Genomic DNA, 15,717 nt, shown 5'->3' on the forward strand with positions numbered 1-15,717 from the left:
TATTCGTTTCTGAGGCATGTTCTATGTGCAAGGCATGTATACAGGAGGATGGATATAACTGGAGAGGAAGGAGGTTTGGAGAACTAGAATGCGATTACATTTCTATGGGTTAGAGAAAACGGTCACAGCCCAAGCTTTGCCAATTAAGAATAAAAAATCAAGGCCATTATTTAATCCAACATATTTAAATCGAAGATTATTGGTCTAGTACACAGTTTAGCAGATGTTATAACAGGTGTAATGAAATGCTAATGTTACTAGCTAGTCAAAACTTGTCTGAATCATCATAACTGAAAACCAACAGGTACATCATACACAATACGGAGTTGGTTTTATTATGCTATTGACTAGTCTTAAATTGGCAGTGCTTGGTAAATGGAATGAACACAAATACACTTGTTGATTTCCAAGATGTTGATGTGTATTATGATGTTCCCCAACACATCCATCAGGACCTTTGCGACGCAGTTCCAGCTTTGAATTCCCTCAGGGTAGGCCTTATCGACCTTGGCTGTTGAATTGAAAGGTAAGTGGATAGAAAGTGTCTTGTTATTGTCAACATTTTATCGGTAATGTCTGTTTTCAAGAAGACTTTAGCAGTTATTGAGCACCAACCATAGAAAGAATTCCTGACAGCAAAAACAGCTGCAGCAAACTGCAACTTCAGTGTTTTGCTGGTGCATATTCATTACGCCCATTCTGTTGCAAAACGTTTCTTAAACGGAACGAAATGTGGAGGGACCTTCCTGAATTTGTCCAATAGAAACTCTTGTTTTGCTTCCGTTTGGTTCTTAAACGGTAAACGGTTTCCGTGATGAATACACCTTTTGTTATGCATTCATACTTTGTCCAACAGAGAGCAGCATAATGTTGCATGTGAAATCTTTGTAACGTTATGTCACATGCGCCGAATACAACATCTGTAAACTTCACCGTGAAATGCTTAATTACAGGCCCTTAACCAATGATGCCGAGTTAATAAAATATTTACTAAATAAAGTAAAACATACTTTTAAAATAACACAATATAACAATAATGAGGCTATGTACAGGGGGTACCGGTACCGAGTCAATGTGCGTGGGTACTCGTTCGTCGAGGTCATGTTTTACATGTAGCTAGGGGTAAAGTCACTATATGCATAGATAATAAACAGCAAGTAGCAGCAGTGTAAAAACAAAGGGATGGGTGCTGTTGGGCAGGTTCACAAGAATGTTTTTTTTTCTCTCCATAAAGAAGGCTCAATTGTTGACTGTTTTTTTTGACAGATTGGGGAAGTGCTGCTCATGTTGTCATGGTTATGAATGAGTCAGGCTAGTGTGTCACTAGCATGATTGTGGCATTCAACAATAATTAAATTCCTTGAAATACATCTGATGCCATAAATGAAAGATTATTAAGGTAAATACATTCTGAGTAATATTTTTCACTGATAAAACATGACCAAGGAAGCTATGCATTACATAAAGAATTGATGGAAAGCAACCATGTTCATAAAAAAAAACAAAAAAACATGTTAATTGGCAAACAAAGTTCATTTGCATAATGGTGTGCTTAGTCACCTTCATTTAGCTCCATTAGCTGTTACGACCTCACCCTCAAACACTGGAAAATAGCACATAATTGTCAATTGTCACAAAGTGACAGTTATAGGATTACTCATTTGGATCTAGTTTCATCTGAGCAAACAGAATAAAGGCACACTCTGTAGCTTCCCATTGGGCACATCACATAATTTCAACATGGAAGTGTGGGTAATATTTGATTGAGGTTGATCAATGAAATTTCAACCTTTATTCACCCACTCAAAAAGACAGCCAGAGGTGTGTTCAATTCCCAATGTGTTATCACTTTCAACCATCTAATAGCACAACCAAATTCCATTGGAAAAACTGTCCGATTCTTTATTTAGCACAACAAAGTTCAAATGTAAATACAATGTCAGATATTTTTTAATTATACAAAAATGTAATGTGTTATCACTGTGCTTCATCTAATAGCACAACCAAATGACCTGAATTTCAGTTGAGACAACATTCAAAGTACATAGTGTAAGTACCGGGCATAATAGCGCCAATTTCGTCCTAAAAGTTATATGTTTGAATCTGTCCATAGAACATTCTTCCAAGAGTCTTGATGATCATCCAGGTGCTTCCAGGTGCTTTTTTGACAAACTTGAGTCCATTTTTTGGATGACATTATGGCTGGCGAAAACCAAACACTGCATTCCACAGTAAGAACTTGTCAAGCATGGTGGTGGTAGTGTGATGGTTTGGGGATGCTTTGCTGCCTCAGGACCTGGATGACTTGCCTTAATTGAAGGAGCCATGAATTCTGCTCTGTATCAGATAATTCTACAGGAGAATGTCAGGCCATCCGTCTGTGTACTGAAGCAGAAGCACAGCTGGGTCATGCAGCAAGACAATGATCCAGAACACACAATCAAGTCTACATGAAAATGTCTGAAAAGCAACAAATTTGAAGTTTTGGAATGACCTAGTCAGTCCAGACCTAATCCCTATTGAGATGTGGCAGGACTTGAAATGAGCAGTTCATGCTTGAAATCCATAAATGTCGCTGAGTTAAAGTAGTTCTGCATGGAAAAGTGGTCCAAAATTCCTTCCACAGCAACTGATCAACAACTACAAGAAGTGTTTGGTTGGAGTCATTGAAGCTTAAGGTGACACAACCAGCTGTTGAGTGTAAAGGGGGCAATTACCTTTTAAAGCAGATGCATTGGGTGTTGCATAACTTTTTTAAATGAAATAAACTGAATAAGTATGTAATTGTTGTGTTATTTGTTCACTCAGGTTCCCTAAATCTAACATAACGTTTTGGTTGAAGATCAGATAACATTCAGTATCAGAAATATGCAAATGTAGAGCAAATTAGAAAGGGGACAATTACTTTTTCACATCACTGTAAATATAAACATTTAAAGAATATGACTAAATCAAATCAAACTTTATTTAAAGTGCATTTAAAGTTTGATTTGATTTAGTCATATTCTTTAACTTTGGGTTTTGGTTTAGATGGTAATGTGAATCCAACACATCAATTATGAACTTGAAGATTACATTTGAAAATCAAGAAAAACTTGAAACTTTATATTTATTGTTACGTTTTTAGTTGAACCCTGGGTTGAATTGAAACTAGCGGTTGATGATTTTGCAAATGCTGTTTAAGCCAATTAATGATCGTTAATGATGTATGACTAAAGTATAGTTACATTTCATTTGCTCTGTTAAACCTATCATTGGAATAGTTATTAAGAGATCGCTCAATAATCATTCTCACAATAGCACATTAGTTGTTGTCAATCACAAATATCAAAGCTAGGCAAGTCTGCCCATAGTTAAAACCCTGGATGCGAGACCAAATGGATAGCTGTAGATAGATCAACTTTCCAGGAGGAGGTGCTGCTGAATTTATAGTTTTTTTTCTGATAGTGGATATATAATGTTGAACATCTGACATTGTTTCAAATGTACTAATTCAACATATTTTACACAAGGTTTGTCTGTTGTTGAAAATTGGTAATCATGATGACAATCCTGTTGTAAAAAAATGTATCCTTGACTTTTTGCAAATCCAATGTATTTAATCTGTAGATTCCACATCACAATACATTGTGAAATCCCATTGAAACGATGTTGTGTGCTCAGTGGGTTATGTTTCCTGTCAACAGTGTGGCTCTGATTGATGTAAATCAATGGTAGACTGTAGATCGGGGTAACTATGGTGTGGTGATGTCTATGGTATAAGAGGAACTCGTGAACCCATCTGTTGTTAAGTCATGTATTCTGAGAAATAAAACCATAATTCAGGTCCTCTCACATGTATCATTCGTCAGAGTGACAGAATAACCGTCCCTCCAATGCACCCTGTCTACACAAATCCTTATCAGTTGGGATGTGAAGCATATTCAGGGGGGTGACAGCTGCACCTGTTACACCAGAAGCATACGATTGAAAATATATCTGAGCATCCTGAAAATATCCGTTATTAGGAATCAATATGCAAGTGGGTATCAAACAAAAATATATCTTGTTGCTGCACATTAACCAAGAACAACCCATTTGATTACCAGTCTCTTTCACTCTCGGGAAAGCTGGAAGATCCTCCAATCTGTTTAGTTTGTGCTTTGCAGTGCTCTACATCAAGGGTTTTCAAACTGGGGCCTGTGACGGTATTGCAGGGGTTCCGCAATAAAAATACAATGACACTGGGAAGTCTACAGGAACAGTTATCATGCTAGCTGCTCCTGATCATTGTGCTCTGGGAAAGTAGATAAAGGGCTTCATTGCAAAATCTCAAACTATCCCTTTAATACAGAGGAAATTACAGTCATTGGAGCTCATTTCACTTTTTTTTCTCTATAGAAACATCTTATGCGGGCTGTCTAAGTGGTCATTTTTGGGATGAAAAACTCTTTCAGTGCCAACTTAAAAGACCAAAACCAGATAGAAAGCATGCAGAAAATAATTGAACAATATATATTTTTTTCTAATACCATCTTTGATTTTGTTCTAATGTTTGAGCAGAGGTACACAGCATTATCCATTACAAAATGTATAAATTGCAGGAAATTAACTTTAAAACTGCAACATTGTCTCTCAGCTCCGTGTCAAACTGTATGGAATTCCTGGAAATTAGCTTTAAAACTATAACATTTTCTCTCAGCACAATGGAATATTTTTGAAAAATGTGCTTTACAACTGTGAAAATTGTCTCTACGCCGCAAGATACCTTTCCCATTTTAGCTGATAGACCATGTTAGAGTTTACATTTCCTCTTCCAATGAACTGGGGGGAGATCAAAATAATGAAACTGTCTACCAAATCAATTCATTTCAAAATGATGATTACTTCTACTCAAGACATGATTTTTAGTTTTTTTGCTAACATATGATGGGGGTCCCTGGGTCACCGATTTACCTGAGTGGGGGTCACTGGGCAAGAAAAGTTTGAAAACTCCTGCTCTACATTATTCAGCAGCACCTCTTGGCTGTCCTTGAAACAAGTTTCTCTCTGCATTGTCTGTAGTGCTGGTAACAGAATGGATCATTTAGTTAACTGTGTGGATGGTAAGATTCAGTGAAAGGATATTTACCTTGAATCCAGTGGTATTCAAACTGAGATAAGATCTCAGTCATCAAGAAATAAACAGTGTGTGGGCAGGGTGTTTGTTTTTCTTGCACATAAAGCCCTCAGTGACTGAAATAATATAACATAGAAAACAGCAAGTAGAAAACATGTAGGCCTAATCTCACATCAACTACAAAGCCGCAAATTCAATGTATCCTCCTACCTCCTTTTTGAAGAATTTGCACAGTTACTTTAATGCTCAGTCTCCGATGAGACAGCCGTTCCCAAGGTAGTGCTATGTTTTATTGCAGGTACATCTGGGTTAGCGCTGCTCCTTGGAAAATGATTTTCATCTCGAGTGCGGGCTGGCAGCCTCTCAGACGGGTGGGCGATTGTGGTTCAGTGTGGCTTCAGGGGGTTGGTGATGAATTCGTGGGCTTCTTTAGCTTCTTACAGCAAACAGGGCTTTGTGAATATTGTCAACCTCAGTAGGATGTGTCCTTAACCCGCGAGGATATGGTTTTGTGGTTTTGTAAAGAGGTCTGACTTGCAGTGTCCTTTGTGTTCTCTAGAACATTAGATAGGCAGAATGTTTATTACAGGCCATAGAAAATGATGCAATGATCTGTATTTATTGGGTTGTACCTTCTTGTGCTCCGTCCAATACATCCAATACATTGACATAAGTAGGTAACACCAGACTCTCTGTCTGTTCTATTTCCTGTTGTATTTCCTGTTGTATTTACTGTCTTTGACAATCATGTTAACCTTTTACCAGTCTCAAAAATAAAACAAATTAAACTCATATTCATCTGAAAAACAGTTGCTTTTGTTACCCTGTATGTCTTTTTTTGTTCATGGAAACTCACATGGAACAAATTCTTCAAAATTATATTATCATGCCCACATGAAAACATACTTCAGTTTACTACAGAATACTACATTACTTACTGTATATTTGTATAGTAAACTCTAGTATACTGTGGAATACTATACTACAGAATGTACACTTTCCCTTTTACTTACTATAGAATGTTGAAGTATAATGAAAAATACTATACAAAATACTACAGTAGATATCTGCCAAAAGAAGACTGTAGTGTCTGCAAAGACTCTGCTATAGTAAAAACGACAGTATCTATTTCATTTGCATATGCCCTGCTCATCCCACTCCCCCATATCGCAATTTGCCATATTGTGTTCCCTACAGCTTCTAGAAAAGAGCAGAAAATGTGCTCTTTTATTATTCCTCCGGTAGGTTTCCTGAAATGTCCGCAATAACACTACAGTAAATACTACAATATACTACAGTCTGCAAAAACACTACAGTATAGTACAGTCTCCAAAAACGCTACAGTAAATACTACTACAGTACTACTACTACAAATACTACTACAGTTCGCAATAAATATGACATTATACTACAGTTATTTTACTACAGTATTTGTACTATAGTTAACTGTAAATACTATACTATACTATACTACAGTCGTTAGTCTGCAAAAACACTACTGTGAATACTACAGTAAAGTCTGCAAAAACACTACACTACAGTGTTGGAGGGCCAGTAGGAGGCACCCTTTCCGCTGGTCTAAAAATATCCCAATGCCCCAGGGCAGTGATTGGGGACATTGCCCTGTGTAGGGTGTCGCCTTTCAGATGGAACATTAAACGGGTTTCCTGACTCTCTGTGGTCACTAAAGATCCCATGGCACGTATTGTAATAGTAGGGGTGTTAACCCTTGTGTCCTGGCTAAATTCCCATCTGGCCCATCTGGCCCTCATACCACCACAGTCACCTAATCATCCCCAGCTTACAATTGGCTCATTCATTCCCACTCCTCTCTCCTGTAACTATTCTCTGCTGTAAATGAGAATATGTTCTCAGTCAACTTGCCTGGTAAAATAATGGTTAAATAATAGTATTTATACCATAGTATACTATGGTATTTTTTTTAAGTGGGTGGAAGTTGCATTCATAGTAGCCTATGTGCTGTCAAATATTTCAGACACTATTTCAGACACACTGTGCTGTATTCATCGCAAGCAAGGTCACATAGCATAGAATAGCACATAATTGTTATGTATTGAATTTCTTCAATCTAATTGGTTATCTGAAATGTGATGTGTAGGGTTCAAACATGCACTAGCTTTAACCAGATGCAGACCACCAAGTGTCACATAGGCTGCGTTTACACAGGCAGCCCAATTATGATATTTTTTTCACAAATTGGTCCTTTGACCAATCAAATCAGATCTTTTCACATCCAATCTTTTTTTTTTAGAGCTGATCGGATTGGTCAAAGAAAAATCTGTGAAAATAACAGAATTGGCCTAACTGTGTAAACGCAGCCATATAGCATCCAGGAATTCAGACACTGTTGTGATCAAAGGATGACTTTGGGAGCTATTCATGTCTCTCAATTAATCCTCTGACACAGCAGCTCTTAAATATCACAAAGTAACGACTAACTAGCGAGGCGAGAGGTGCAACACATCCTGACTAACAAGAATGGTCCCAATCAGGGCAAACCACACCCAAACAGAACCAACCTCAAAATCAAAACTCAATTGAGAAAAACCTCAAATGATATAATAGCTGCCAAATATTTCAGACACCATTTTCTGTGCTCCTCTCATCGCAAGCAATGTCACATAACATGCGTGGACTGTTATGTATTCAATTTCTTCAATCATATTGGATATCTGAAATGTGTACAGTGACACGTGATGTATTTCCGTGACATGATACAGAGGTATTGTATGTTTGTTGTGTAAGGTTCAAACATGCAGTGGTGGAAAAAGTACTCAATTGTCATACTTGAGTAATAGTGAAAGTCACCCTGTGAAGTACTACTTGAGTAAAAGTCTAAAAGTATTTGGTTTTAAATATACTTAAGTATCAAAAGTAAATGGAATTGCTAAAATGTACATAATTACCAAAAGTAAAAGTACAAACCATTTCAAATTCTTTATATTAACCAAACCAGATGGCATAATAATAAATAAATAAAATTATTGGCACATAGCCAGGGGCACACACCATCATTTACAAACAAAGCATTTGTGTTAAGTGAGTCCGCCAGATCAGAGGCAGGAATGTAGTGGAGTAAAATTGGCAAAATTATATTTAGTAAAGTAATGTACAGATACACCACAAAAATACTTAAGTAGTACTTCTAAGTATTTTTACTTAAGTACTTTACACCACTGCCACTTGCTTTAACCAGATGCAGACCAGCACGTGTCACATACAACAATTGGAATACAGTACCATGCAGGAATTCAGACACTGTTGTGATCAAAGGTCGACTATGGGAGGTATACATGTCTCTCAATTATTCGCGCCCCCCCCCAAAAATAAAAAAATAATGATAATTAATACGAAAGCTACAAAGCAAGTTTGTGATTGTGTCAAGCTCTTTCAAGAGGCTGCAGTGAAATTCTACACGGAAATATAATTCAAAATGAAACCGTAAATAATTTCTCTTACAGCTCCATTTTATTTTCAAGATGGAAGTCATATTGTGTCTTTCTGGGTTTTAACTGCACGCTGACAGTCTTTCCTGTTCTAAATGGTTTCTTCTACTAGAAATACTGCCTTTGGGAAATATGTCTCATAAGCAATGAAACAGTAAAACAAAGGGCTGCGTTCATTTAAAAATTCACCATAATATCTTTGAAGCTTGTGTTCTCTTATGTAATTCATTAGTGTCCATCAATGTTTATAAAAGCAGATATCATACAGTATTAACACATGTGACAGCTCTTTATCATCAAATGATTGCAGGAGTTTCCCATTCTGCTTTGTTACTGTGTTCTCCTGTCTGTCATCAGGTAATGTGGAGCTGATTAATAGCCAAGAAGGAGAGCTATTACCTAAAGACATCTGGATTTACAGAATGTACTGTTATCCTAATCAACCCCACTGCAGGGGGACTATGCCGCATGCTCTACCGGCTCTCACAGTCTCACGGCAGAATCAGACATTCATCCATGTTTATCACACATCAAATTTCGAAGTTGTTCCAAATGTCAAATTTCTAAGTGTTTAAGGTTAAGTTTAGGCATTAACTCCAAATGTTTAAGGTTAGGATTAAATGCATGCATTAACTCCAAATGTTTAAGGTTAGGATTAAATTCAGGCATTAACTACAAATTCTTAAGGTTAGGATTGAGTTCAGGCATTAACTCCAAATGTTTAAGGTTAGGATTAAGTTCAGGCATTAACTCCAAATTCGTATGTTTAGGCATGAACTCCGAATGGTTAAGGTTTGGGATAGGCTTAAAAAAAACAACTCAAAAACAACTTTCTATCACTGGATTCGAACATTTCGCACAAGAGGCAGATGTTGACGCCCGAGCAAAACCAAAACTTTCTTGAAGGTAACAGCACTCACTGGTGGTCGGTTTCTACATCATCTCCCGTCGTCCACAGATAGAGATGTGACTCGTATCATGATTGAACTGGCTGGCGCGCTAGTTGTTCATCACAATGTGTCACAGTCACACATAGCAAAACACAGGGAGAACCCCATACTGAGCTCTTATTCCCGATATGTGCTGGAGCATTCTAGTATTGGACGAAAATAGTCTGAATAATTAAGTGAATCAATATTATTCCCTGCAATTTGTTTCTCTTAGTCTAAAGACAGACTGCCAGGAGGTGTCAGGGCAACAGGTTTCATTTGGGACTGTTAGAAAAAGCATTGGTAGTGCTGCAGGCCCTGGATGTTCTTATTGGCTGCAGAGGCCAGTAGAAGCAGTGAAGTAGCAACATCTTGAAGTAAAAAGGGGGTGGCAGGGTAGCCTAGTGGTTAGAGCATTGGACTAGGAACCGGAAGGTTGCAAGTTCAAACCCCCGAGCTGACAATGTACAAATCTGTCATTCTGCCCCTGAACAGGCAGTTAACCCACTGTTCCTAGGCCATCATTGAAAATAAGAATTTGTTCTTAACTGACTTGCCTAGTTAAATAAAGGTATAAAATATAAAAGAGAGCTGCAACTTGTCTGTCAAAGACCAACCAAGCCTCCAAAGTACACTCTGTAAGAGTACACCCTGTAAACGTACACCCTGTAAAAGTACACCCTGTAATTACAGCTTTCTTTAGCTCTCCTTCTTGGCTATTAATCAAGGCCAACATCAAGTAGTGCAGCAGATGGCATCTCAGTGACATCAATATTTTAAAGCCAATTATTTCCACTGCTTTTCGATTCCTTAAAAGAACTCCCAGAGCTCTAAAGGCACACTATGTTGATATCCACTAAAGTGGTTACAAGATGACATACTATATGCCAATTTCTCGAGCCTTTACTAGTATTAGCTGGCCGATATTGACGCATGTAGCGCATCTAATCTTGCAGGATTCAATTGTGGGAATTGTAAGAATTGTTGCCCCTGTCCCTTTCTCTGCGATTGTCATTCTAATGGAATCTAGAAAGAACAAAACCCTGTCCTCAAAGGTTTCCATCAAAAGGTACAGAGATATAGGCAAAGAAACAAAACATCCACATCAAAAGTAGTGCACTGGGCCTTTACTAGTCCTGTATTAGAGGACCGATATAGACATCGGTAAAAAAAAAAGGTAAAAAAAAAAAGGTAGCACCACCACCCCCACAATACTTCCTGGGGCTATGGACACACCACTGCGAAGTGACAATGGAGCTGATGAATAAATTGAGCTTTGACTGTATATTGTCAGGTTCAAGGCCTGCTCTCATTAGCCTGGCCCAAAAATGTAGAGCATCTAGGTCAGAGAAATAAGACAAAAGTGCACCTTCATTACAGCTCACAGAACATCACTGTCTCCTTTTGCCATTGAGATCTTAGCGTAGGCTATTCGTGTGCAGTGTAGGAAAATACGCAATCAGTGATATGCAACTAACAGCACACAGAATACCACAGTATGCTTTGCCATTGTCTTTGAAATATCGGCTAGCATATTCAAAACATATAATATTATAATATATATTACATTTAATCATCTGCACTAGGTAGAGCGTGCAATCACTGACACAATCACTGACACAATCACTGACACAATCACTGACGCAGTCAATTTGATGAATCCGTAAGAGTCTATTGAAGCACCCGTGCCTCAATCTAAGTAGAATAATACAAAAAATCCCCATCAAACTGTTGTACCTGGGTAGAAGAACTGGTTCACCATTTACTGTATGTCTGCTGGAGAGTCATCAAGGACATATTAGAGAATTTTGTATTAGGTCAGAGCAATTAGTCAACTCTATCTAACACCCAACAGACATCGCTGTCTGAATTCAGATACTTGTGTTTCCATGACAACTAGGAGAAAGACAGGATGTGATTTGTGTATTTTCTGGAAGCTGGGACTGATACCTATATTCCCGATTTAGGGAAGAAACATGACTGATCCAATTGTGACTATTCCTGATTTAAAGCTGAGATCCGCAATAGGCAAAACAGCACCACTGGCTGCCCCAGGGGAATTCGTTATTGTTTTTGCTTAGCGGAATTGAGCATCCAGCATCATGGCAACAAACACAATTTTACTATACACTCTGCTTTTGTATCGCTGGTGCAATGACGAGCAACGACGTCTGAGGGAAAAAAGCAGTGTTCATTGTTTGAAGTAACGTCTTTGTTGTTGCAGTATCGCCTACGAACGTGGCAGTTTCACCGCAATGGATTGCAGCTTTGAGGGAAAATATTTAAACTAACAAAATGTAGAAGAATATTGACCTATCAACTCAGAAACACAACTCTTTTCGATGACTTTTTAATTATGAGAAATACATTGAAAAAAAAAACATTAAATCGAAGGTGAAGACAGCAATTGTAGTGTATATTGAAAGTCTAGAGAGTAAATCTGGAACTGCATCCTATCCCCATAGGGCAATTTAAAAGATAGGGTGTCATTTCAGACGCTGCCTATGCTAGCTCATCCTAGTGCCACTTACAATTTACAGCATAGGTCATCTCTTAACAGAGTGGTTTTTGCAGTTCTGGAGAGAACTGCTTAACTTGGTGATAGGTGAAAATTGTCTGTTAATTGAATGATGAGAATATTCCGCCCTGAAACATATGATTGTATGGAATTGATTAGAATGTATGAAATCATAATCAATAAATGTGTAGTCCTAGTCAGAATTGGGGTAAAACAATATGCCTTTATGGTATTTCAAACACAGACTGTCTGAGCTTGGTGCCGACCTGACTAGAGATTTGGGAGAGAACGGGGAGTACGTCTCAAAGGCAAGGTCACCATCTCTGTCGGCTGGGAAGTGAGACAGACAGTGTGTGCGTAGCAGGACATGTGTGTGTGTGTATGTTTGTGTGTACTTGTTTGTGTGTATGTGTGTTCGTATGTTTGTGTGTATGTGTGGACGTGAGAAGTCAGTATAAAATGAATTGATTTGTATTCTTCACTTCAGAATGTTCCCGTGAATAAACATGTAACTTTGGTAGACTGGGCCTCTGTCTGTTTTCGTTTCTATCAGTATCAGTATCTATCAGCAAGTCTGTTAAGATCGAATTCTTATTTACAATGACGGCCTACACCGACGCTGGGCCAATTGTGTGCCGCCCTTTGGGACTCCCAATCACGACTCCCGAAGGGACTCTGAGACTCCCAGTCTACCAAGATGATTTAGGATAATATGTTCAGTGGTGTCACATGATTCCTGTGACTCAATGTTCATGTAACCAATCTAACATCTTCAATTGAACCAAATAGTGTCAAATGTTGTGTTTCTCTTTCCACGCTTCAGTGGTCACATATCTTCTTCTAACACTTACAATTCCTGGGTGAGAGTGTGAGGTTAGTTCCTAAATGAAATCACATGATCTGAGCTGACACTGCTGTTGACCTCAGAGAACACAGGTTCAGCTCCATTCCAAATGCGAAGAAACGTAATGAGAACTATATCAGGACAGAATTATACTGTACAACATTTGAAGACAGAGATTGTGACCATTTGTTTATTTTATAAAACCTTTATTTACCCAGTCAATTGAGAACTCATATGCAGCAAGTTTCTGGGTGCTTGCCAAGGTACTGCACAATATACACTGATGTGAAAAGAGGTGATCAGCCTGTGTGTTTTCGTCACACGTTCTGTAGTAGTTTGGAGATTGGCCTGTCCTAATCAAAGCAGCTACTACTTCAACTTCCTGGGCTTTCATCATGATGGGGGAGAGGATCACCCTCTAACCACCACAGTGTTCTGGAAAATAGCCCCAATCCTGAGCCAAAATATACCTTTCTATGTGTTATACAATGACTGTGATGAGGATCCTTTTCAGCCTGCTTTTAAAAAAAATGTCTCTGTGAACAGAATCCTCTGACATCTCTGCCTTAATGGTTTTATGGAAATGAAAGCTTGAGTCTCATTAGTTGTAATGTACCTCAACTGGCTAATCGACAGAGAATGTTTATCCCTGTCTAATTATTCTTATCCATTTTAGTGTTAGTGTGTTGACGTTGACTGGAACTAAAATAGTGAGACGTATGATGTCAACCACTGGCCAAATCCAAAAATGTATTGTGATTATTTTCCTGTTTGATATTACTGCATACAAGCAGGCACAGATCGACATATTCCAACCATACAGTACTGGAATAAAATGAGCCGATTAAGGATTTACAGTACATACAGTACCTCTAACTACTCTGACAGATTGGCTCCTCTTAACCCCATCATTAGAGTGAGTATTATATGAGATGAGAACCTGTGGGAGGTTGAAAGTTTAGGGAAGAAATAGAAGGTTGGAATAAATCCCCTACATGCTGTATCGCAGTGCTTTTGACAACGAGTGGATACTTCATGTTAATTCGATTACACAGCACATGAATGTCAGAAGAACATCTCACTGATTGCTGTGCTCTTGGTGCCAAATCAATCTGAAGTGTCAGATAAATCCAGTAGCATAAAGTGCTAATGGCCACGGGCACAGCCAAGGATCTGATCAGTGTCCTGTGAAAATGAGCCTTCTTTGGTTGCTATGGGAACCTGCCCGTGAAATAACCCAGGAGGCATTTCAGAATGCTGATTTACCAGTACCTTGCCACAAAACTTCATAAGCCATGGGCACTTTGATAGTACTTTAATGTATTTTTTCCCCACCCACAGACGCCCATCTTACCATTCACTAAATACATCATGATACAATGTACTGCAAAGCTGCCATAGGACACATTGACTTTTTATTGAAAAGCTCTTTGCAGCCAACAAAAGCTTCCCTAGACAGCCTTGAGTCACACGTTGAATTGTACCTTATGATGTTTCTTTCTGAACATTGTAACAATGCTTAACAACAATACTCTCTGAAATCTCAAGAAGTGTAATGACGAAGTACCACCTATGCCATTGCTATTCAAATGCAGTATGAAGCCCCTAGAGTCGATGTCCGCGCCCCCCTGTGGAAATCTAATTAGCATAAACATCTGTCAGTTTAAACTAGAGACATCAGATGTGTTGCATTGGATGCGTCTCCATCCACCACATTGACGATGCCGCATCTGCGGTGAAAGGTGACAGAGCTAGAGCGGTGTTGGTCAGACCATGAGACATCCCGAAAATCTGTTTTCTCACAAAATCGTCTAGCGTCAGAACCGTTTGGCCAACAAACTATTCTGGAAAGGTGAGACTCTCACAAATACGTACATATCAGTTGTTTTGCTCTAGGACACCCAAAGGCCTCACGAGACTCCTCTGAAGGTCCCCAATGCCAGTTGAAAAAATGAATGGCAGTACATGCAGTGCCTTCGGAAAGTATTCAGACCCCTTGAGTGTTCATACCACTTTTCCACATTTTGCTACATTACAGCCTTAATCTAAAATGGATTAAATACATAAAAACTCCTCAGCAATCTACACACAATACCCCATAATGACAAAGCAAAAACTGTTTTTTAGACATTTTTGCAAATTAATTTAAAAAAAAATGAAATACCTTATTTACATAAGTATTCAGACCCTTTACTATGAGACTGAAAATTGAGCTCAGGTGCATCCTGTTTCCATTGATCATCCTTGAGATGTTTCAACATCTTGATTGGAGTCCACCTGTGGTAAATTAAATTGATTGGACATGATTTGGAATGGTACACACGTGTCTATATAAGATCCCACAGTTGACAATGTCAGAGCAAAAACCAAGCCATGAGGTCGAAGGAATTGTCTGTAGAGCTCCGAGACAGGATTGTGTCGGGGAACAGATTTGGGGAGGGTACCAACATTGGAAGAAGTTTGGAACCATCAAGACTCTTCCTAGAGCTGGCCGCCTGGCCAAACTGAGCAATCGGGGGAGAAAGGCCTTGGTCAGGGAAGTGACCAAGAACCCGATGGTCACTCTGGAGTTCCTCTGAGAGGAGTTCCTCTGTGGAGATGGGAGAACCTTCCAGAATGACAACCATCTCTGCACCACTCCACCAATCAGGCCTTTATGGTAGAGGAGCCAGACGGAAGTCACTCCTCAGTAAAAGGCACATGACAGCCCGCTTGGAGTTTGCCAAAAGGCACCTAAAGACTCTCAGACCATGATGAAACCAAGATTGAACGTTTTGGCCTGAATGCCAAGCGTCACGTCTGGAGGAAACATGGCAGTATCCCTACGGGGAAGCATGGTGGTGACAGCATCATGCTTTTGG

Source organism: Oncorhynchus keta, chromosome 5 (assembly GCF_023373465.1).
Source record: "Oncorhynchus keta strain PuntledgeMale-10-30-2019 chromosome 5, Oket_V2, whole genome shotgun sequence".
Classification (NCBI taxonomy): domain Eukaryota; kingdom Metazoa; phylum Chordata; class Actinopteri; order Salmoniformes; family Salmonidae; genus Oncorhynchus; species Oncorhynchus keta.